Below are 24,253 nucleotides of genomic sequence, written 5' to 3'. Positions count from 1 at the left end.
GCACCCTGTGATCTTAGTGGATGTTGGGGTTCATAATAGGAGATAAGTTCCTGGAGGTATTCAGGAGCAAGCCCGTGCAGTGCTTTATAAGGTAGTAGAAGAATTTTTAAATCAATACGGAATTTTAACTGGGAGCCAACGCAGAGTTGATAGGACTGGCCTGATATGATCGAATTTTCTAGTTCTATTCAGAACTCTGGCTGTGAACTATTTGAAGTTTACTTAAATTCCTATATGAGTATCCTGACCGTAATGAGTTACAGTAGTCTCATCTGGAGCTAACAAAGGCATGTACCATTTATCTGCATCATGCTGTGATAATGCACTTCTTAGCTTGGCAATGTTGCGGAGATGTAAAAAAGCTATCCTAGTAGTATTATCTATGTATTTATCAAATGATAGGTCAGATTATAGTATGTTGCCGAGATTTTTGACTACTGAACCAGGTGTAATGGGGTAGTCTGTGAGATTTAGCATTAGATCTGGTATTTTCTGTCTTGTGGCCCAGAAGGAGATGTGACCATTAAGTTAGAGGAAGTTTAGCGACATCCAGCATTTAACATCTCTTACACAGGCCTCAATTTTTCCTAAACTGAGTTTGTCATCAGGCTTGTCTGATATGTAAAGTTGAGTGTCATCTGCATAGCTGTGAATGTTGGCACCAGGTTTGTTTATAACTATGTCCAATTGTAGGGACTCCATATTTCACTTTGTGTGTTTGGACTGAATATTATTGAGCTCTACAAACTGATAGCGATTAGTTAAATAAGAATTAAACCATGAAAGGGCTGTGCCTGATATTCCAACACAGTTTTCTATTCATTCTAGCAAGATCCTGTGTATTGTGTCAAAAGCTGCACAAAGATCCAGAAGCACTAGTAGAGATAGATAGCCTTGATCAGAGGCAAAAAGGAGATCATACTTTAACTAGGGCTGTTTCAGTACTGTGGTGGGGCATAAATCCACTTTTCAAATATGTGATTCCTACAGTATGCAGATGTAAGCACAATTGTTGGGCTACAGCTTTTTCTATGATCTTGGATATAAATGATATGTTTGAAATGGGTCTATAACTAGATAGTACAGTTGCTAAACAAGATTTGGTTTCTTGATCAGTGTAACGTTGCTCATGCCACGGAGCGAGGAGACGGACACAAATGCAGAGATGAGCGAGATTTAATACAGGGAATACCAAAACCAGAGTCGATAGAACAGGCAGGGGTCATAACGTGCAAGCAGTCCGAACAAGAACAAGAAATAGGCATGACGAGACGAGAACAGGGAAGACTCACGGACCAGGCAGGAACAAACAGACGACGGGAAACACAGGGCTTGAAAAACAATGAACGTGGAAGCACAAACCGACTGATAGAACAAAGTAGACAAAATCACGGATGACACGACTGGGGAATGACGGGACTTATATACATAGAACCGAAACAAGGAACAGGTGATAACAATGACACTGGGGCGTGGCAATAAACAAGCAGGGCGGGACAAACGGGCAGGGAACACTGACATGAGGGAACCCAGAGTGACGGCTACGAGAGGGGGCGTTGCCCTACGTGACAATCAGAGGTTTATTGACCGCTAGTTTACTGGATTTGGGCATGTGACCTATTGTAATGGATGAATTAACTACGGTTAGAAGAGGTTCAGTCACAACTGGTAATACCTCTTTTAGTAATTTTCAAGGAACTACTACTAGTGTGCAAGTAGTACAATTTAACAATGAAATTATTTTCTCCAATTCTGATTGTGGGAGTGGATGAAAAGCTACAAGCGTTTCTCCTAATGCAAAATTTAGGTCAATATCAATCAAACCAGATGACAGACCTGTTGGATTACCTATAAAAGGTTTAAAATTTTGTGTAATATTATCTATTTTATTATCAAAGAAATACATAAAGAGATTACTAGTTAGGTTTCCTGCTTGATTTTTTGTAAGTTTAGAAATTGTACTAAAAAGAATAATAAAGGCTTATTATTCTCAATCAGTGAGGCTAAGTATGCTGAGCATGCTTTAGTGAGTGCCCTTTTGTATTCAACAATGCTATCCTTCCAGGCACAGTGGAATACTTCCAGCTTAGTAGATCGCCATTTCAGTGAATGCCATACATGCTATTTGTTTTAAATTTCAAATTTGAACAGTATACCACGGGGCAAGCTTTTTAGATCTGGCCTTTTTATATTTGAGTGGAGCTACTATATCTATATATGGAGCTCATCTCCAGGTGTTCTCTAAGCAGTCAGACTAGATAGTGGTCCGAGATTGAAATTAGGGTATAATTACGATAATGAGTAGGTCCTGTTACATTTTGTGTAATGCCAACAGAGTTCAGTATTGAAGTAAAGGCCCTTTTCAGCGGATCCTCCGCATTATCTGGATGGCATCTAATTTTCATTTACTAAATTCCGATAAGACTGAGGTGTTGATTCTTGGACCCAAATCTGCTAGAAGCAATTGGGCTGATATTCCCCTTACCCTAGATGGTTTTTCAGTAACACCTAAATCTACTGCAAAAAGTTTAGGTGTCACTATTGATTCAGATCTTTCATTAAGACCAATATATGTAACGTCACTAAGGCTGCCTTTTTCCATTTAAGTAATATCGTCAAGCTGAGACACTTACTTTCATTAGCTGATGCAGAGAAGCTGGTCCATGCTTTTGTCTCTTCAAGATTGGACTAATGTAATAGTCTTCTAATTGGATGCGCTAAACAGTCCATAAAGAAGCTACAACTTGTTCAAAATTCTGCAGCTAGAGTTCTAACTAAGGCTAGAAAATTTTGTTATTAGTATTATATCATATTAGTCCCACTCTCGCGGCATTACACTGGCTTCCGATTAAATATCGAATTGAATTTAAAATTCTTCTGTTAACCTATAATGTGTTAAATGGTCTTGCCCCACAATATCTGAGTGAACTCATTGCGTACTACAACCCATCTCGCCCTTTGCGCTCCCAAAATGCTGGATTTCTCCTAATTCCAAAAATTAGTAAGACTACAGCCGGAGGCAGAGCTTTCTCCTTTAAAGCCCCTCAGTTATGTTTAATCAAGCCTTTAGCTAATATTCCCCTTGTGGGGCTCTGGGGACCCCAGACGTTGAGATTTCTGGTAATCTGAGATGTTGATGCTGTCATCCAGCTGTGTCATGGCATCACTCAGTTGTGACAATGACTTGACTGGAAAGCAATGTCTCAGTGAGCCCTCATGACTGTGGTCACCTCTGAACCCCTCCCTTTAGTTATGCTGCTATAGATTAGCCTGCCGGAGCCACATGTGTGACCCTTGTTAAGGTGAGCTGTAAGCTCGACTACGCCACCTGGGGAGTTTCACCCCAGGAAATATAACCCAAAAGCACACAGGTTCATTTAAAGAAAAGGGCAGAGACGTGAAATTTGGTTCAGTGTACAACTTTTTACTTAAAGGTAAAATTGGAAATAACATTAAAATGCACAGCTTTATTAATAACTTGGTTTTAAGAAAATCACAATTTAGAATAAAGTAAAAAAATTGTTAAAATACCAACACAGGGGTACTGGCAGTGCTAGGTCTCATTGTAGTATTATCATACATATGCTTAAAACTGGCTTCAGACCTTCAATGATTATCCTGGTAACGACTGTACCACACACACATACACACAGCTTTCAAAAACCTCAAAAGGTGATGACTCCAACCACAGCAGACCAAAGTGTAAAGGTGAAAGATTATCCCCGAAGGGTAACCAGCCATCCAGGAAACACCCGTGCACAGAAGTATTCTGACGAACAGATAAAAGACATGAATGATTAATACACTATTATAACTTTAAAACTCACTGCAGCCAGTATCCCTAATGTTAATTTAAAAAAAAGAGAGATCAAGTTCACATAGAACAAAGAAAAGAAATCCAATACCGCTCGGGGGTTAATTCAAAAGAAACAAAATCAAGAGAACTAAACTAAATAAACGGAAGAATCACAAAACGTTTAATTATAATCAAATAAACAAAATAACTGAAACAATATTATAACGCTGATTTAACCCCCACAAAAACAACCAAGGCAAAACAGCAGAAGACTAGGGGAGGCTCTGCTCAGCGCCACCTAGGCCCTTCCCGTGGCGACACTCCAGAACTCCTAATTAAAAACGACATTTTAAGTAAATTAAAAATAAGCTATATTTAAACAAGTGATATGAAAAACCACATCTACTGAGCCCACATACCTTCAAGCTTGATTTACCATTACATAGGACCCCTTGCTCCAATTGCAATGCTTCCAGTGTCTGAGATAATAAAACCAGGATTCCCGTGCCTTACGACGCGGTTTTCTAAACACACCCGTTTTCAAGCACACCAAGGGATATACCTAAACATGACGTAACTCGCTGTAAGTTGTACATCCTATAATGGTTAAATATCAAACAAATAGGTGGAAAGTAACTCCAAATGCCTACCTTTCAGCCAGTAGCACTCTCATCAATGTAAACAGCCACTTTATACGCGACGTTCCACGTTTAGGCTGCAGCTAACGGCTAGCAGCGTGGTGCGACAACAGAGGGAGGACGCCTGCTTTCCGGCAGAATCCCCTATACATCAATGGGTTCGCGTCACTTTAAAAGCACATTAAACATATACAAGGCACGGAAACGACAGACATACCTTAGCACACCGTCTCAGCAGCAAGTCCCGCAGTAACACGGCCCAAATAATAAGGGAAGCACGAGCTTAGCCCAAAGCGTGCTCACCGTGTATATATACTGGTGCTAAATGACCAAACAACCCACGCAACACAGAGGGGAGGGGGGAAGCCACTCCCTAACTACGGTGGCTGCCCAAGCCCAGAAACCACTAGGCAGCCCTGTGACAGCTCTGCCTGTTACATTCTGCCCCACCTTTTGTGTCGGCGTCCCGTCGACAAAACACAGCCGAAAACTTAACACAAGGGACTAATCCCAAGGTCTAAAATAGGCTACTGCCATACTGTGTGAACCAGGTACCAAGGGTGTAGTGTTAGGAGCTACCTGCACTGTGGACGTAGGCAACCGATGAGGGTTCCTATGCTGCCCTGCTGTTACTCGAGCTGTTCGTCGCCTCGTGTCTAGCCCCAAATCACCAACTTCTACCTCCGGTACAACAGGGGCCTCGAAACTAGTTTCGGCACTAGAGGAGGGAATGACTTCAACTGGGTTGTCCCCTGATGGAACAATAGGAAGGGAACCCTGAGACTGGGCTTGAGGAGCACCTACAACAAGCCACTGACCTGACTCTTCCTCCTGTTCTGCATCCCTCACCAGGCTTGGGATTTCTACTGGAGGAGAAGCTACAGAAGGGTTTGGAGGAGCTAGCTTTAACATTACTCTGTGTACCTGCCGGGTCTGTCCCAAATCTCGCAACGGGGCCACAGAATACACCACACCCCCAGGTTCAGGTGCCCTTACCACCCTGTAAATGACTGGACTCCAAGCATCCTGAATTTTCGTGCGTCCACGAACTGAATGATCCCGTAGATAAACCAGCTGGCCTACCTGCAACTGGTCAGCTAATAAGCCCTGATCGTGACGTTCCTTACGGCGTTGTGCTGCAGCCAACAACCTCTCCCTTGCCCCTTTAAAAGCAACCTGGAGACGTCTCTGGTGTTCCTGAACCCAATCACCCACAGTTCTACCTTCAGTTTCCTGAACCCTACCCAACAGGAAATCCACTGGGAGGTGAGGCTCTTGCCCGAACAAAAGAAAATGTGGCGATTCCCCCGTAGACTGATGGATAGAGGAGTTGTAATTAAAGACTAGCTGCGGCAGATAATCTGGCCAACGGCTCTTCTGTTCCTGGGATAGTGTGCGCAGCAGATTATGCATGGTGCGATTAAATCGCTCACACTGGCCATTCCCTTGCGGGTGGTATGGGGTAGTTCGCGTCTTCTGTATCCCATACAGATCACAAAGCTGCCGAACCAGGGAACTCTCAAAGCTCGAACCACAATCTGAGTGTAACCGTGCAGGAACACCAAACCGATAAAACCAGTGCTGAACCAACACCCTGGCCACTGTAGGAGCTCTTTGATCTCGAGTAGGGATCACCTGAGTAAACTTGGAGAACACATCGGTTATAACTAAAACCTGTTCAGTCCCATCCCTAGCAGGCTCCAAAAAAGTGAAATCAATGGCTACTACCTCATTTGGTCTTGAGGCCAAAAGGTGTCCCATTGGAGCACGCAACTGCTTATGTGGGGGTTTAGCAAGGGTGCACCGTTCACATTGCTGGCACCACCGCTTGATATCATTTGCCATTCCAGGCCAATAACATCGCTCCCTTATTAATGATGTGGTCCGCTCTGCACCTTGATGGCCGTGATGGTCATGCAGTTGTAGCAACACTTCCTCCTGCAGACATTCCGGAAGCAACAATTGTAAGACCTCCTCCCCACCATCCGGCTTCAGGATTTTGCGATACAGCAGGCCATTACACAGCACAATTCTATCCCACTGACGCAGGAACCCCTGAGTCCGGGCTGACAAGTCTTCCCTCTCATCCCGACTAGGTGGTCTGCCCCCCTGCCAAAAAGAATTAAAAGAATGAATGCTTGGGTCGGCTTCCTGTAAACACTTCAACTCCCCTGGCTCACGGGACGGAAAAGCAGCCATAGAAAGCTGGGCTACCGCTTGCATAGAGGTTTCTTTACTAGCTTGCTGCCGAAGGGCCAAAGGCAAGGTCACACCTGTCGATCCTGAACCCTGCAACTGCTCTGGAACGGAAATTCTCTGCCGAGATAAAGAATCAGCATTTTTATTTACACGACCTGGTCTGTAACGGATGGTATAATGGAACTCCGACAGTTGGGCAACCCAACGCTGTTCTGTAGCACCCAACTTGGCTGTGTCCAAATGACTCAACGGGTTATTGTCTGTCCAGACAATACACTCCTGGCCCCAAAGGTACTCACGAAATTTCTCCGTCATAGCCCACTTCAACCCCAAAAACTCCAACTTCATTGAGCTGTACAACTTCTCATTAGGGTTTAGACTACGACTCGCATAAGCAACGGGGCGCACTCGACCATCCTGCTCCTGGGACAATACAGCTCCCAAGCCCTGGTGACTGGCATCGACCTCCAAAATAAATGGGAGAGAGAAGTTAGCAAAAGCAAGTGTAGGTGCATCCACAAGCTTACGTTTCAGTGTCTGAAAACTGGTCTCACACTGTTCTACCCAGAGATCTAACAACCTAGGCCCATGACCTTTCCTAATCTTGGTCCCTCCCACTTCAGCTACTAGGCGATGCAATGGGGCAGCCATCTCTGAAAAGCCCTGAATGAAACGCCGATAATAACTGGCGAAGCCAAGAAATGAACGTAGCTCAGAAACTGAAGTGGGACGGGGCCAGTTGGCCACAGCAGATACCTTCTCAGGATCGGTAGACACCCCTTTATCAGAGACCAGATGGCCCAGGTACCGAACTTGACGTCGAAAGAAACAGCATTTTTCCAACTTGGCCTTCAGGCCTGCTTGACCTAGTCGATTCAAAACCAACTCCAAACGGCTCAGGTGCTGATCCAGGTCTGAAGAAAATACAATGATGTCGTCAAGATATAACAACAATGATTGACAGTTTTGGTCCCCAAACATCCTTTCCATCAGTCTCTGGAAGGTACTAGGGGCATTACACAGCCCGAAAGGCATACGGTTGAACTGGAATAGGCCAAAGGGAGTACAGAAAGCTGTCTTTGGGCGGTCAGCCTCAGTAACTGGGATCTGGTTGTAGCCACTAGCCAAATCCATGGTTGAAAACCACTGGGCCCCTGATAGTGCATCCAAAGTCTCTTCAATCCTAGGCAGAGGGAATGCATCCTTCCTAGTTTTGTTGTTAAGTTGCCTATAATCAACGCACATGCGGAGGCTACCATCTTTTTTCTTAACCAGGACAATAGGTGAAGCATAAGGGCTACAACTCTCCTGAATAACCTGGCTCTCAAGCAGCTGGTGAATATGAGCCTTGACAGAGTCATAATCGGATGGAGGGATACGCCTGTACCTCTGTCTTATTGGTACATCATCCAACAAAGGAATGTCATGTGAAATTAACCCAGTACAACCGATATCACTTTCGAAGGAGGAAAACACTGCCGCATGCTTACAAAGAAGAGACCGTACCTTCTCCTGGTCTACTTGAGACAGCACAGACAGATCTAAAGCCTCAATCTGCTCCAATATTGGACTGGACTGAACAGTATGGGCCTGAACTTGGGCAACCACCATAGAGGGTTCACTCACCTCCGTAACTCCAGCCGGCAGACTCACAACCTGTACACCGGTCAGTGATGCTAAGGGACAATGTGGAGGCAAAGAAACACTGGAGCAACCCACATTTACCAACGGTACATAGACGGTCCCTCGAACTACCTTAACCAAAGAGACAGCAACTAACAGACCATCAGGTAAGGCACCCAAAGTATCCGAGGGTTCAACTAGGACCCCTGTACTGCACTCACTGAGCTGACTGGAACACGTGGCTGCAACCATCTTAAACGTACCGGCTGGTATTCGAACAGGTCTCCGTCCCCTTACTCTAGCTACCCCTGTGTCTACAGTTGAGGGCCCATCAGAAGCCTGATGACAGTACTGCAGGGCTTGCTGCCAAGGTGAGGACGCATGTACAACTGGGGGAAGATCAAACAATGCAGGACCATGCTGGCAAAAGAGCTCCTGATAGCATTCTCTGATGACGTTCATACCCAAAACGCCCGGGACTATAGATGACGTATTAGAACCTGGAGGATCCTTAACTACCAGCCAACCCCTTCTAGGAATGGACTTTCCAAGTACTTCCACAGTTAGCTCCACGTAGCCCACATAAGGTATCTCTAGCCCGTTAGCGGCACGAAGCTGTAACCACTGGCAGGAATGCAAGTCTCCCTGAATGTGCTGACGAAAGAAACTTTCAACTATGGTTGAAACCATCGACCCCGTGTCAAGCAAGCAATTAACCACCACTCCCCCCAACCGGATAGCCACTTTTGGACACTGTCCAACTAAGGATGGAGCGGTAAACTGATGTGGAGAGTGCTGTGAGGCAGAGCCAGTACTGTCCCCTCCCAATGTGTGGCTCTGCACACTGGAGGGAGCTAGTTTTCCGCCGGCTGAGAGCTAGGGGCAACACGGCCCGGATGGAAAGCCCCTATTGGGTGCGCTGGAACATGCTCATTATCACAGTCTCTAGCATAGTGTCCGGATTTTTGACACCGCCTACAAATTACATTAGGCCGGCTGCTAGGACCAGTAGGCCGAGGAGAAGCATACAAGCTAGCAATACTCTGTGTTAACTGATTAATCTGTTCTTGTTGTTTGAGTAGCATAGCTCTTAATTCTGTCATCTCAGGAGATTTAAAATTATCTGCAGAATGTCGAACCCCATAAGTCTCCCTAGACATTTGCAGCGCACACATTGAGGGGACAGAATGGCTCCTACCTCTCCCATCATCTGGCCTACTCTCACGCTCCCATCGGATAGCCGCTGCCCGTATCTGTAGCATGGAAAGCTCTGGTGTCTGACGGACCAACTGCTTCAGTTCCCTACGGAGGGCAGAGTCCTTAACATTCTCCACAAATTGGTCACGAACCAACACATCAGCATTAGGCATTACATAAGATGCACACTGCTTTATTTTATCCATGAGAGCCAAAAGGGCATGCGAGTATTCCTGCAAAGACTCCCCTTCCAGTTGCTTACGGCAAAAGAAGCTCTCCTGCAAGGCAACATATGACCTTGAACACCCATATAGCTCTTGAAGTATAGATAAAATTTTCTGTGGGTCCTCCCTTTCCACCCTAGGCCTATACCTTATTTCATCCTTAGCTTCTCCTTCAAGATGATCTAGCATAAAATAGGCCTGGTCAAGGGGTGCCAAATGGCGTGCACGGATGCTAGCCTGTACCTCCTCACTCCACTCCTCGATACTTATACCAGCCCTGCCCCTAAACACTGGGCATTTACGCTCGCGGGGAATATACAGCAACCTCTCAACTGGAACAGGGTTACTCACAGTCTCTCGAGACTCACCACCACTACTGGGGCCTGGCTGAGACTGGGAAGCAGCATTCTCCTGCAACAGGCGCTCATTATCTGCCTGCAGCCGTCTTACCAGCTCTCTCATTTTCTGGAGCTCACTGGCCATGGTAAAACAAAAAAAAGTGGAATAGAGAAAAGGTGGGAAATAAAAATCACTGGGTTAGCTTTAAGGACCTCCCTACAGGTACCCAACTAAAATCCTTGGGACCAACACCAACTGCTGTTTTGCCTTTAAACCAAAATAACCAAAAGAAATACAACTGAACTCCCAAAAATACGTCTCTGTTTCAAATCCTGCCGACTATACGCCACAAATGTGACCCTTGTTAAGGTGAGCTGTAAGCTCGACTACGCCACCTGGGGAGTTTCACCCCAGGAAATATAACCCAAAAGCACACAGGTTCATTTAAAGAAAAGGGCAGAGACGTGAAATTTGGTTCAGTGTACAACTTTTTACTTAAAGGTAAAATTGGAAATAACATTAAAATGCACAGCTTTATTAATAACTTGGTTTTAAGAAAATCACAATTTAGAATAAAGTAAAAAAATTGTTAAAATACCAACACAGGGGTACTGGCAGTGCTAGGTCTCATTGTAGTATTATCATACATATGCTTAAAACTGGCTTCAGACCTTCAATGATTATCCTGGTAACGACTGTACCACACACACATACACACAGCTTTCAAAAACCTCAAAAGGTGATGACTCCAACCACAGCAGACCAAAGTGTAAAGGTGAAAGATTATCCCCGAAGGGTAACCAGCCATCCAGGAAACACCCGTGCACAGAAGTATTCTGACGAACAGATAAAAGACATGAATGATTAATACACTATTATAACTTTAAAACTCACTGCAGCCAGTATCCCTAATGTTAATTTAAAAAAAAGAGAGATCAAGTTCACATAGAACAAAGAAAAGAAATCCAATACCGCTCGGGGGTTAATTCAAAAGAAACAAAATCAAGAGAACTAAACTAAATAAACGGAAGAATCACAAAACGTTTAATTATAATCAAATAAACAAAATAACTGAAACAATATTATAACGCTGATTTAACCCCCACAAAAACAACCAAGGCAAAACAGCAGAAGACTAGGGGAGGCTCTGCTCAGCGCCACCTAGGCCCTTCCCGTGGCGACACTCCAGAACTCCTAATTAAAAACGACATTTTAAGTAAATTAAAAATAAGCTATATTTAAACAAGTGATATGAAAAACCACATCTACTGAGCCCACATACCTTCAAGCTTGATTTACCATTACATAGGACCCCTTGCTCCAATTGCAATGCTTCCAGTGTCTGAGATAATAAAACCAGGATTCCCGTGCCTTACGACGCGGTTTTCTAAACACACCCGTTTTCAAGCACACCAAGGGATATACCTAAACATGACGTAACTCGCTGTAAGTTGTACATCCTATAATGGTTAAATATCAAACAAATAGGTGGAAAGTAACTCCAAATGCCTACCTTTCAGCCAGTAGCACTCTCATCAATGTAAACAGCCACTTTATACGCGACGTTCCACGTTTAGGCTGCAGCTAACGGCTAGCAGCGTGGTGCGACAACAGAGGGAGGACGCCTGCTTTCCGGCAGAATCCCCTATACATCAATGGGTTCGCGTCACTTTAAAAGCACATTAAACATATACAAGGCACGGAAACGACAGACATACCTTAGCACACCGTCTCAGCAGCAAGTCCCGCAGTAACACGGCCCAAATAATAAGGGAAGCACGAGCTTAGCCCAAAGCGTGCTCACCGTGTATATATACTGGTGCTAAATGACCAAACAACCCGCGCAACACAGAGGGGAGGGGGGAAGCCACTCCCTAACTACGGTGGCTGCCCAAGCCCAGAAACCACTAGGCAGCCCTGTGACAGCTCTGCCTGTTACACATGCTAATCACTGGCACGTGAGCTGTGTACATTTATATCAATAATAGTTTAAATTTAAAAATGTCCACATGCTCAGTCTTTATTGTCTATCTTTTTGCATGCTTCCACCCAAGACGATTGCATGCAAGCACCTACAAGGCTCACTCAGGGTTGCCAACTTTTGACGTCCGCTTGGAGTGAGATTTTAACCTGGAGCTGGTGGCGAGTGTATTTTGTTGAGCGGGGGGTGGCGAACGAAAGTTGTTGGTTGAGTGGGGGGGGGGGGTTGAACGTAAAATGGACACAGATTCAGTGTTACTGTATATCGCCGGTGGATGGCGCCAGAGCTAGCAAACTAGTAACGTATTGAATCATATATGTGGATCTGAGGTAAATAAACTGGATATTTTTTTTCGGCGTGAGATATCGGAAGTGTGGCGTGAGAGCGTGTGAAAACGGTCAAATGCGTGTGTCTCACGCTCAATGCGTAAGAGTTGGCAACCCTGATGATGAGTTAGACCCTCAGCAGTGTCAGTGTGCAACTGGCATCTCTCTCTTGACTTGTCACTCATGGGATACAAACAGGGCTTCTTTCGGCTATTCCCGTTTAGGGGTCGACACAGCAGATCAAACTCCTCCATCTGGCCCTGTCCTGAGTGTCCTCCACTGACACACCAGCCACTCTCATATCCTCTACCACTGCATCCATAAACCTCCTCATAGGTCTACCTCTCCTCCTCTTGCATGGAAGTTCCATCCTCCAGACCCTCCTACCAATATACCTCTCCTCCCTCCTCTGTACATGTCCAAACCATCTCAATCTCGCTTCTCTAACTTCATCTCCAAAACATGCTACATGTACTGATCCTCTAATAAACTCATTTCTGATCCTATCCTTCCTCGTCACTCCAAATGAGAATCTCAACATTTTCATCTCGGACACCTCCATCTCCCTCACCTGTCTCTTTGTCAGTGCCACTGTCTCCAGTCCATACAACACAGCAGGTCTCACTACTGTCCTATAGATCTTTCCTTTCATTCTAGCCGACACCCTTCTATCACAGATCACCCCAGACACTTTATGCCATCCACACCGCCCTGGCTGCACTCTCTTCTTTACCTCTCTTTTACTTCCTCCATTACTCTGTACCTTCGACCCTAAGTAGGTAAACTCATCAACGTTCACCAAATCAACTCCTTGTAACTGGACCTGTCCTCTGTCTCCCCTCTCATTCACACACATGTACTCTGTTTTACTCCTGCTCACTTTCATTCCCCTGCTCTCCAAAGCATATCTCCATCTTTCCAAGCTCACCTCCACCTACTCCCTACTCTCACTACAGATCACAATGTCCTCAGCAAATATCATAGTCCAAGGGGACTCCTGCCTAACCTCGCCTGTCAGTCTGTCCATGACAATTGCGAACAGGAAGGGACTCAGGGCTGATCCCTGATGTAGTCCTACCCCCACTTTAAACCCATCTGTTATTCCTACTGCACATCTCACTACTGTCACACTGTGCTCATACATATCCTGCACTACCCTCACATACTTTTCTGCTACTCCTGACTTCCTCATACAATACCACAGCTCCTGTCTCGGTACTCTATCATAAGCTTTCTCTAAGTCAACAAACACACAATGTAACTCCTTCTGTCCTTCCCTATACTTCTCCATTAACACTCTCAAAGCAAACATAGCATCTGTGGTGCACTTAGCTGGCATGAAACCATACTGCTGCTCACAGATCTTCACCTCTCCTCTAAGCCTAGCTTCCACTACTCTTTCTCAGATTTTCAGGCACAGATCAACTTTATTCCCCTGTAATTACTACAGCTCTGAATGTCGCCCTTATTCTTGAAAATCTGCACCATTATGCTTTGTCTCCACTCCTCAGGCATCTTCTGACCTTCCAAGATTCTGTTAAATAACCCAGTCAAAAACTCCACTGCTGTCTCTCCCAAACATTTCCATGCCTCCACTGGAATATCATCCAGTCCAACTGCCTTACCACACTTCATTCTCCGAATTGCAGCCCTTACTTCCTCCTTGCTCACCTGGGGCACTTCCTGATTCACAACCCCTGTCCAACTTCTCATACAGCTTGCTATATGCCTTCTCTTTAGCTTCTACCAGCGCTCTCTTTGCCTTACGACACATCTCCTTGTACCTCTGTCTACTTTCTTCATCTCGCTGAAAATCCCAATTCTTTTTAGCCAAACGCTTTCTTCTCAAACTTTCCTGAACTTCCTCATTCCACCACCACGACTCCTTGTCTATCTTCCTCTGTCCTGAGGTCACACCAAGTATAGTGAGTGAGTGAGGACGAGGGCCGTGTGCGGCCCCTGGGCCACAAGTTGCCCATCCCTCGTTTAGACACTGGCTTAGACTGCTCCATCTTTACGGCAATGCGGACTTATTTTTTCACGTTTCAGTAGTGTCAACCGTGTCGCGGAGGGATCACATGATGAGTTAGACCCTCAGCAGTGTCAGTGTGCAACTAGCATCTCTCTCTTGACTTGTCACTTGTGGGATACAAACAGGGAAATATAATTAATGTGGCATTAGTATGTACAAGGCTTTTCCAGTTTGTGACTACTTGTATTAATAAGTGACACAGCTGCTGTATGTTTTCGTAGTTCGGCCCGGATTTTCTGGGACAAGTTTTTTTTCTTCTTCCTGATCTCTGCTGCACACCATCAGTCCACATCAGCTGGCCCAGTCCGCGGCCGCGGTCCAACTTGTTTGTGTTTACAGGCTGTCGCTGAGCAGGTTTGCCTGACTGGAGGGGGACTACGGGCCTGGGCCGCAGTGCGCGGTAATGGCTCCTCCACGGACTGAGTTAAACCACCGGTGGCACACTAACCCATCGGCCCACCGGGGAAATCCCCGGTAGTAATGTATGCCAGTCTGCCCATTTCCAACCTAACGTGCAGTGTTCATGCATGACAAAGGTGCTACTTTCTGCTGATTATTCCAGATGAGTCTTGTTTATGATGGGTCTGGGAATGACAGCAGTCATTCTGTCTCTTCCAAAATGTGCCATCTGGCCAACCGCTCTAGTGGATGAGGAAAGCAATATCTGAATGCATCTAGGATCTAACTGACCATGTGGAGTTTGCAGAATGAGAAAATGACATATTTCCTCTACACTTTTCAGAACCATTCCACATTTGTTCTTTCTTGACAATTTTTCCCCCCAACATTCCATATACAAGCGTTTTGTTTCACAGACTCTCTTTACGTCATTCTCTCTGTCAGCTGAGCACCGTCAAAGACTATAAACTATAACGTCTGGTTAAGCATTCAACAGGTGACTCAGATGACCTTTACCAAGGGGTGTGCCACACAGAAGACAGCCATACCCCCACTTGCTGTAGCTTATCATGCCCATAAAAGAGTTTTCCAACGGTCTTTTGCTCAGCAACCTGAGTGAGTCACCATAGTATGTTCCACAAACATGTGTGTGCTGGCATCCAGTGGCGGAGCCAAAGGAGGGCTGGGGGGGCAATTGCCACCCCCAACAGAGCCCTTGCCACCCCTACTGCCGCCCCACTGGAAATGGTAATTTTAAGAGAAAATATGTGTTTCGTTTTGTTCATGTATATATGGACCCCTCTGATAAAGCCTTGGTCACCCTTTGGCCACCCATTGAAAACAAGTCTAGCTCCGCCACTGCTGGCATCATAATGTGGTTTAGTGACTTTTTTTAAGGTCTGCATCAGATACTGAGAGACCAGGGGAAGCGGATGAACAGTGGGCATATGGGCACATCCACATGCTTCAAAGTGCTTAGCTCCCAAACCAAAACCTGTAAAAAACCTCTTGGGTTTAAATAAATCAATAAACACAAAGGACTGGACTGCAGAAAGACTTTATTGGTCAGTATTGATGACTCAGGATGCTCTAACAAAGCATTTGAAAGGATTGGACAGGGCTTTGGAAATTGTTGAGCACATTCTGGACAAACGTTTGCAGAAAGTGTTGGTTTCAATGTGGGAAGCTGTAAAAGACAAGATTCATTAGAACTACAGAAAACCTCATGTTAATTAAATGCTTTTAGAATACTGATATAAGTGTTCTCCTCTCAGAATTCTGAATCATGGACTTACATTCCTGAAGATGATCAGAAGCCTTGCTCCTCTTCTGGACACCAGCATTTTTTTTTGACTTCTTGAAGAACAAACATGAAACAAAGCAAACTGACAAATGAGGATTCACAAAAGTGACAAGACAAACTATTAAATATTCAACTGTTTCACTAATTTATGGAACAGGGCACATAAAATGATTATTGTATAAAACATGATTCCTACCTTCCAGTTAACATAGAATTTCGGAGCGTTCATCCGAGCTGTAAAAGGGACAACATGCCTTTTCACCACCACAGGCTTCAGACCATAAGTTCTCATTAATGTCTGGATTTCTGCTGAAGTGGGGAACGTGGCTAATGAAGAGTCCAAAAAGGAACCAAAACTGCTTTCTGCGTTAACAGAAACATTCTGAGTGCTGCTGATCTCAGAAGCCTTGCTCCTCTTCTGGACATCAAATACCAGACCAGCACGTTGGCTTTTTTTTGACTTCTTGAAGAACAAACATTAAACAAAGCAAAATGACAAATGAGGATTCACAAAAGTGACAAGACAAACTATTAAACATTCAACTGTTTCACTGATTTATGGAACGGGCCACATAAAATTATTATTGTAAAACATGATTCCTACCTTCCAGTTAACATAGAATTTCGGAGCGTTCATCCGAGCAGTAAAAGGGACAACATGCCTTTTCACCACTACAGGCTTCAGACCAGTTATAAATGTCTGGATTTCTGCTAAAGTGGCTTCTGAGGCGTCCAAAAAGTAATCAATATTGGAACTGTCGATGTTGCTGAAACGCTCAACCTGTTTGGGAGCCGACTCCTGTAGAGTCTTCTGAGGAATGGGTGCCCCAGTGGCAGATGACGTGATCACTAGGTGACACCTCATTTTCTTTTGTATGTCTATGACACAAATTCACATTTACATTTATCAGACACATTCTGTCAAAGCTTATATGGGGTAATAAAAATGACTATTAAAAACTATCAGGTGCGGTTAGTGCTCAAAGCACCTGCCCATTGATGATAACTGCAATGCCCTTTTAAAGTTAAAGCCTGGTTTATGAGGGTCTTAGTAGCAAGCTTTTAAAAAGGACTGGGTTAGCTAATTTTATGTAATGTTCCATTATACTTTTCAAATGCAGGGAAATCTAGATTATTTAGACATAAGAACAAAGTATAACATTTATCATATATGACATATGTCTATATTTAGCTCTGTGCATTGTGAAAATGCAGGTTTCCACAATCACCAGTACTGTTCATCAAGATCGCCAAGTTAGCTAGCTATTAAGGTGTATGTCAACCGAAAGTAAAGTAGTCTCTTTAACTGGGAAGAAAAGTTTTCGAAGCCCTCATGAATTAATGTTATTAATGTATTCATTAACTTAAATAAGCTAGCTAATTTAGAAGAACTATGGTTAATAAATAAAACTGCCTATGGTAAACCGCTTCGCTGAGCTATTCATGGAACTCTGAATCCGATTTCTGCCTCTATAATTAAGGTTTAGAAAACTTAGGAAATTCTTTAAAAAGATCATACCTCTATTGTAGGAGATAGTGTCCTCTGGAGATTTCGGGTCTCTTTGTGAGTAAAGTACCGTAAGAGATGCTGTCGTCTCGCGATTTCAGGTCTCTGTGAGTAAAGTTCCGAAAGCCACGAACCTTTATATAGGTTACCTGTCGGCTACCTCCTTTGTGACGTCATCATATAAATACGGCCCGCGCGCAGACTGTCCGCATTCGAGTAACATCACGTCAAGCGGATAGTTGGGGACCCGAGCGATATATTTCCATAAGGGCACAATCACAAGCAGAGAAGCTCATTTAAGGCTCTAAGGGTTGACACTGGTTTGCTGTATCTCGTCTATCTCAGCCTTTATGATTTTCTCTTCAGCTCTTGAGGATCACTACGGTGTTCCCGCACTTTTTATGTACGCAAACTTGAGAGCTATTTAAGCAATAGAGCACGAGAGGGAGTGTGTTAGCGCGAATAACATCACGGCTGTGATTTGGTCGTAGGCACGAGGCGAAGGCGAGTGCCGTAGATCAACTCACTTATACAAGTTTTTTTTACAAAATAAATGAAGAAAACACATCCAAGAACCTCAAGACATTCATAATGCAGGGTTGCCAACTTTTCAAGATCGCTTGGAGTGAGATTTGAACTTGGAGGGGGTGGCGAGTGTAAATTGTTGAGGGGGGGGGGGGGGTGTTTGTGGCGAACGTAAATTGATACCGGGCGGGGTGTAAAATGGACACAAATTCAGTATTATATCGCGATGGATCGATCGCCGGTGGTTGGCGCCAGAGCGAACTAGTAACTCGTTGAATCATAGATGTGGATCAGAGGTAAATAAACTAGATTTTTTTTCGGCGTGACAAATCGGAAGTGTGGCGTGAGAGCGTGTGAAGACGGTCAAATGCGGGTGTCAGAGCACATGCGTTGCAGAGTTGGCAACCCTGCTCACTATCTACACCGAAGGGACTGTGACTACTTGACCGGGGAACAAGGACCTTAACTTTATCTGTACACCATCCTGTGCACCACGAACTTGTGCTAATGGGCCGCCCAATGGAGGATGGGTTCCCTTTTGAGTCTTGGTCCTCCTGAGGTTTCTTCCTAATCCCCACCACCATAGGGACTTTTTCCTTGCCATTGTCTCCTTTGGCTTGCTCATTAGGGATCTAGACCCATACGATTGTAAAGCTGCTTTGTGACAACATGTGCTGTGAAAAGCGCTATATAAATAAGTTTGAGTTTGAACCAAATATAGAAACATGCATATGAAAACTCAAATAAACAGGAATAATCTATGAACCCAAGTTCAAGACCAGGGGAAAAGCACATGGTGAGAACAACTCTTTAACTAGGAGCTGAGAAACAGGGAACCCAAGAAGAATTACCCAGCATTTACTGACTAGACACACCGCAAGACTGCATACGGGGTATACGCAAGGCGTGAGACAGGACTAACATGACAGGCTCTACATTGAAAGGTTGACCCACACTGAACCCAAAACACACAGAGGATAAATACTAAACAAAATCTTAAAGGGAAACAAGGAACAGCTGGGACTGAAGACATAGGTGGCAAAGACATAGGAGCAAAGGGGAAAACTGAACAATAGGTTACAAATACGGGGCAGGTTATGGCCATGGGGACGCTAGAGGTGCAAGATGAAAAAGAAGGAATATGAATAAAAGTTATATGTTATCGATTAGCAGATTATCCTGACTGGTGTGTCCTTGAAATACACATTTGAGAGAATAGAGGAACAATACACCTACTACCTTCACTCAGTAGCAGATGGCAGACTTCAGATAGTAAACACTTCATTCTTATCAGGTGTCTTACCTAATGCAAAAAAAAAACTACAGTGGTGAAACCTCTGGTAAAAAACAAAAACTTGGAAGCAACTGTGCTAAATAATTACAGACCTATCTCAAATCTACGGTTTATTTGGGAAATAATTGAGAAAATCATCTTCAAGCAACTTCATGATTTACTATCCACAAGTGGCTGTCTAGACATATTTCAGTCAGGATTTCAACCTAATGATAGGTTACACCAATAAGGTAATTAATGACATTAATTTGAACACACATTCAGGGAAGTTGTCTGTTCTATTTCTGCTTGACTGTAGTGCAGTCTTTGATACTTTAGACCAGGGGTGTCCAAACATTTTGCAGTGAGGGCCAGTTTTGGTGAGGTGAACATGTGTGGGGGGTCATCCATTTAGCCTGGCACTTTGGGGAGAGGGAGAGATGTCCAACCATTCAGCCTAGCATTTCGTGAGGAGGGGGGTATAGTATAGTATATACAGTACTGCCATCTGCCACTATAGTATAGTATAGTATAGTATAGTATAGTATAGCATACACTGCCATCTTCTGGTGAAATATAAAATAGCTTTTTTGGAGTCTACTGCCATCCTCTGGTGAAATATATGCTGCTAAATTGAAATCTTGCACTTTTCCCAGGCACATTATTTCTGTGACTTTGATGAGGCACTGCTTTAAGAACGTGTTAGGTCCTGATATGTACTATTCTCTTGCAGGAGCGAGATGAGGTATTACTGTACACATTGTACTAATCTCTTGCGGGAGCGTGATGAGTTGTTGCTGTGTGATTGTGCTGTTCTCCCGAGGGAGCGTGGTGTGTTGTGGAATGTGTGTTGTGTTGTGATCTCTTTCAGGTGCGCCCGGGATGATGGGGTCACATGGTTCTGGGTGGTGCCTGACAAGTCAGTCCACAGCTATAAAAGGCTTCCTGGAAGTGAAGACGGGAGGAGAGAGTGGCAGGCTCTCCTCGTTTGAGCTCCCTGTTTTGGATATATACACATCTGCTAACCGTAATCGAGAATTGTTAGACTGCCCCTTGTTCTTGTGTGTGTGTGGTGGACTGTGTCTCTGTTTTTGCTTAAGTTGTGTTTGTTATGTAAGTGTTCTCTTTTATTTTCTTGGTTGTTGTTGTTAGCATTCAAAAGAAGTCGCTTAGCACCAGGTAGGGTAGGCCGCTGTTTGTTTTGTTGTTTAGTTTTCTTTTTCCGTTTTCAGCGTGGCCTACCTGAAGTCAGTGGTGCTAAGCCAATGCTTGTTACATCTTGCATTTTCATGTAGTCTAAATACATATTATTGGAACAGTTAAAGTGTTGTCGGTTCCCCTTTGTTATTTCACTCCTCAATCACTCCAACATTAATTCGCTGTTACCGTCTGACCTAGACCGGGCGGTAACAGAACGTCTAAGAACGGTTTGTCATGCTTAATTTTGTTTAGTGGAGAAGCACCGTTTCCATGACTGGCTCTTTCTAGTGTTGAAACTGAGAAGTGTAACAGAGTTGAGCTCAAGCTTCTTGTGTGGTTCATATTCAATTGTATTTTCAGAATTTGCTGGGGGCCAATGAAAACTGGACATTGGACCGCAGTTGGCCCGCGGGACGTAGTTTGGACACCCCTGATCTAGACCATAATATTCTAGAGAAGTGACTAGACTAGAGAAGTGGGTTGAACTCTCAGGAACAGAAAATTAAATTTCTGAAAGAGTGCCAGTGACTTGTGGTGTTAACCCTAACCCTTTGCTGATTTGATTTCTTTATTTTATTCTTTGATTCTTTATTTTATTAAGTTTATTTCTTCTGTGTAAAGCACTTTGAATTGCTGGTGTGTATAAATAAACTTTGGAAATCAAGCCTGTGACCCAAGTTACTGTAGCAGCTCTACCAGGTGAGCTATAGGGACAGTATAATGCATGCCTACCATGATTTCCCAGAAGCACTTGTAGCTCACAATTTTGAAGTTGTATGGTATAACATGTAAGGTATATTGTATCCCAAGCATTAAAAACTAGGATTAAGGCTTAGACTAAATGGTAGTTTCAGTGGTGAATAAATATTTGGTCTGTGTTTTTTTTCATGTATTAGTTAAATTATTATACAAATAGAAATTCATAATTTCTGTCCTCCTTTTTATTCTAAATAATAATTATTATTACTGTTATTTCTACTACTACTATATTTATAATGGAGGTCCAACTCTGCTTGTTTAAATATGAACAAGACAGAAAGCATCCCTAAGGAAATATCAGAGATATGCGTGTGGCACTCAGATGCACCCAGACCCAGATACTCCATGCATTAAAACTTTTTTTTTAAATAAGGGGTTGGGTGGATGTAATCAAGACTCACACATTACCCACTATGAACACCAGAGGGCGCTGTTGAACAACACTTTCTTTCCTAAAACATTTTGCTCATGGTCTCTCATTTTTTCAATTATCAAAGAGTATGGAAACAACCATATACAGTTGCATATACAGTTGTGTGTGTGTGTGTGTGTGTGTGTGATTAATTTTAGTTGTTGAGATCCACCTGAAAAAAAAATTCAGTGCCATGATCAGCTCGTTGTTTTGTCATTATATTTCCAGCTTTCCGTTTGGACATTAACTAGATAATTGCATTCTAAATGCAACTTACATACAAATACACACACAATCAGTCTGTTATTGTGCTACTGCTGATAGTCGCCTGTTACTTGTTAATACAAATCACTTGTTACACAGATTATTGTAAATACTTGAGGCAAAGACAGGTCTCATGTAGAAAATCCAGACACTTTTCTCAGCATAATCTTTTGTCATTTTATACTGAGCCTGCGCTTGAAGGAAAACATAAAACCCTTATTATAAACCTGCATAGACTCCTTCTCCTCTCCTTCTTTTTCCCTCTGTCTCTCTCTCCCTACTTTGGACACACGTCTTCTCTCACACCATCCCTCTCCACCTAAGCTTATTCTCTGCATTCTTCCTTTGTGATCTGACAGCAGCGTTTATCTTATCCAGTGAGGGAAGGAGAGGGCAGTGGTGAACCCTGAGGAATCATCTCTATGAGGGAAATCCCCCTCTAACACTGTGTCTAATTCTGCTCTTTAACTTCATCCCCACTGTGAATGTGAATGTATATGTTCAACATTCCAATTTTACTTTTCTAAGCAATGCCTTGTGTGTGTGGGTGTAAGAGCGAAAGAAAATGAAAAAGGGAGTGAGAAACACACATATAGAGAAGAATAGAGATGGAATATGCAGTAAACATGCAGCGTGCAGAATATGGAGTCTGTCAGCTCTAGTACTGATGGGTAACACTAACCCTCAGACAGCAGGGCAAATGAGTGTGGAATGGAAAAGTGAGATGGAGAAGAGATCATACCTTTCACCCACTCATAAACACTCATCAAAACAGACAGACATACACATACACACACACACACACACACACACACACACACACACACACACACACACAAAAGCTTGTGTCTAGCGTGGATATTGATTCTGTTTGCTTTCTGAAGTGGGAGACGGAAAGGAGATGACAGCAGTGCTGAAGAAGAGAAAACAGAAACGACATAATGCACAAATGTCTCAAAGAACAAAATAACGTGGCCACAAATGTTTCATTAGCTGTAAGAATGAAAACACACACACACAGCATGCTCTTACAATTCGGTGAGGTGAGTTACATCCATTCAGACCTACGCTGTCATCATTCAGTCTGAAAAGAGTCTAGATCAATATTAACCCTAAACCTAACACAGATCAATAATACCCAATCATGCACACACACACAAACACACTTTGCTTGTTCACTCTCTGACTCACATATGTACAGACAAAATCTCTTCCTCTCACTCCTCCTATTAAAGATTTCCTAAGAGGCAATGAAGTGCTTCATACCTGGCTAAGAGTTTCAAAACAGAGCTGGACAGAATATGCCGTTCTTTCACTAATGATATGTTTAATAACTACTACTGTATTTATCACATTACGTCTCCCTGTCAGACTGGTAATTGCCCATAGATTTTATGGTTTATGGTTGGTAAGCTCATAGGTTTATGACCGCTGACCATTACAATGTAGGTGTCAAGCTTAACGATAGGTATTGCATAATATACAGTTAGGAAAGTAAGTATTTGAACACCCTGTGACTTAGAAATCATGGAGGGGTCTTTCATCTTAGTACATATCCACTGTGAGAGACAATTAAAAAAATCCAGAAATAACAATATAGCCTATGATTTTTTAATAATTTATTTGTGTCTTACTGCTGAAAATAAGTATTTGAACACTTGTGAAAATTAATGTTAATATTTGGTACAGTAGCCTTTGTTTGCAATTATAGAGGTATATTTGTGTAGTTTTTCACCAGGTTTGCACACACTGCAGCAGGGATTTTGGCCTATTCCTCCACACAGATCTTTTCCAGATCAGCCAAGTTTCTGGGCTGTCGCTGAGAAACACGGAGTTTGGAAAATCCCTCCAAAGATTTTCTATAGGGTTTAGGTTTGGATACTTGCTAGGCCACTTCAGAATCTTGATATTCTTCTTACGGAGCCACTCCTTGGTTATCCTGACTGTGTGCTTTGGGTCATTGTCATGTTGAAAGACCCAGCCACGGCCCGTCTTCAATGCTCTAACTGAGGGAAGGAGGTTGTTCCCCACAATCTCGCAATACATTGCCCGATCATCCTCTTCTTAATACAGTGCAGTTGTCCTTTCCCACTTGAAGAAAAACACCCCCAAAGCATGATGATTCCACCCCCATGCTTCACAGTAGTGATGGTGTTTTTGGGATGGTTCTCATCATTCTTTGACAATTCAGCCTCCTAACACGGTGAGTGAAATTAAGACCAAAAAGTTTTATTTTGGTCTCATCTGACCACAGAA

General features: G+C 43.5%; 1 long non-coding RNA gene across 1 annotated transcript; it reads right to left on the bottom strand.

The window, feature by feature from the left end:
* Positions 1-15,810: 15,810 nt before the first annotated feature.
* LOC143481694 (uncharacterized) lies at positions 15,811-16,430 on the bottom strand. The gene is made up of 3 exons (XR_013122053.1): positions 16,254-16,430; positions 16,050-16,110; positions 15,811-15,940 (listed from the first exon to the last, which is right to left on the bottom strand). It is a non-coding gene; the product is annotated as an uncharacterized LOC143481694 (long non-coding RNA).
* Between the last annotated feature and the right edge of the window lie 7,823 nt (positions 16,431-24,253).

The sequence above is a fragment of the Brachyhypopomus gauderio genome, chromosome 18 (genome assembly GCF_052324685.1).
Source record: "Brachyhypopomus gauderio isolate BG-103 chromosome 18, BGAUD_0.2, whole genome shotgun sequence".
NCBI classification, from domain to species: Eukaryota; Metazoa; Chordata; class Actinopteri; order Gymnotiformes; family Hypopomidae; genus Brachyhypopomus; species Brachyhypopomus gauderio.
The sequence above is the reverse complement of the archived record's forward strand: the minus strand, read 5'-3'. Positions and strand labels throughout refer to the sequence as shown.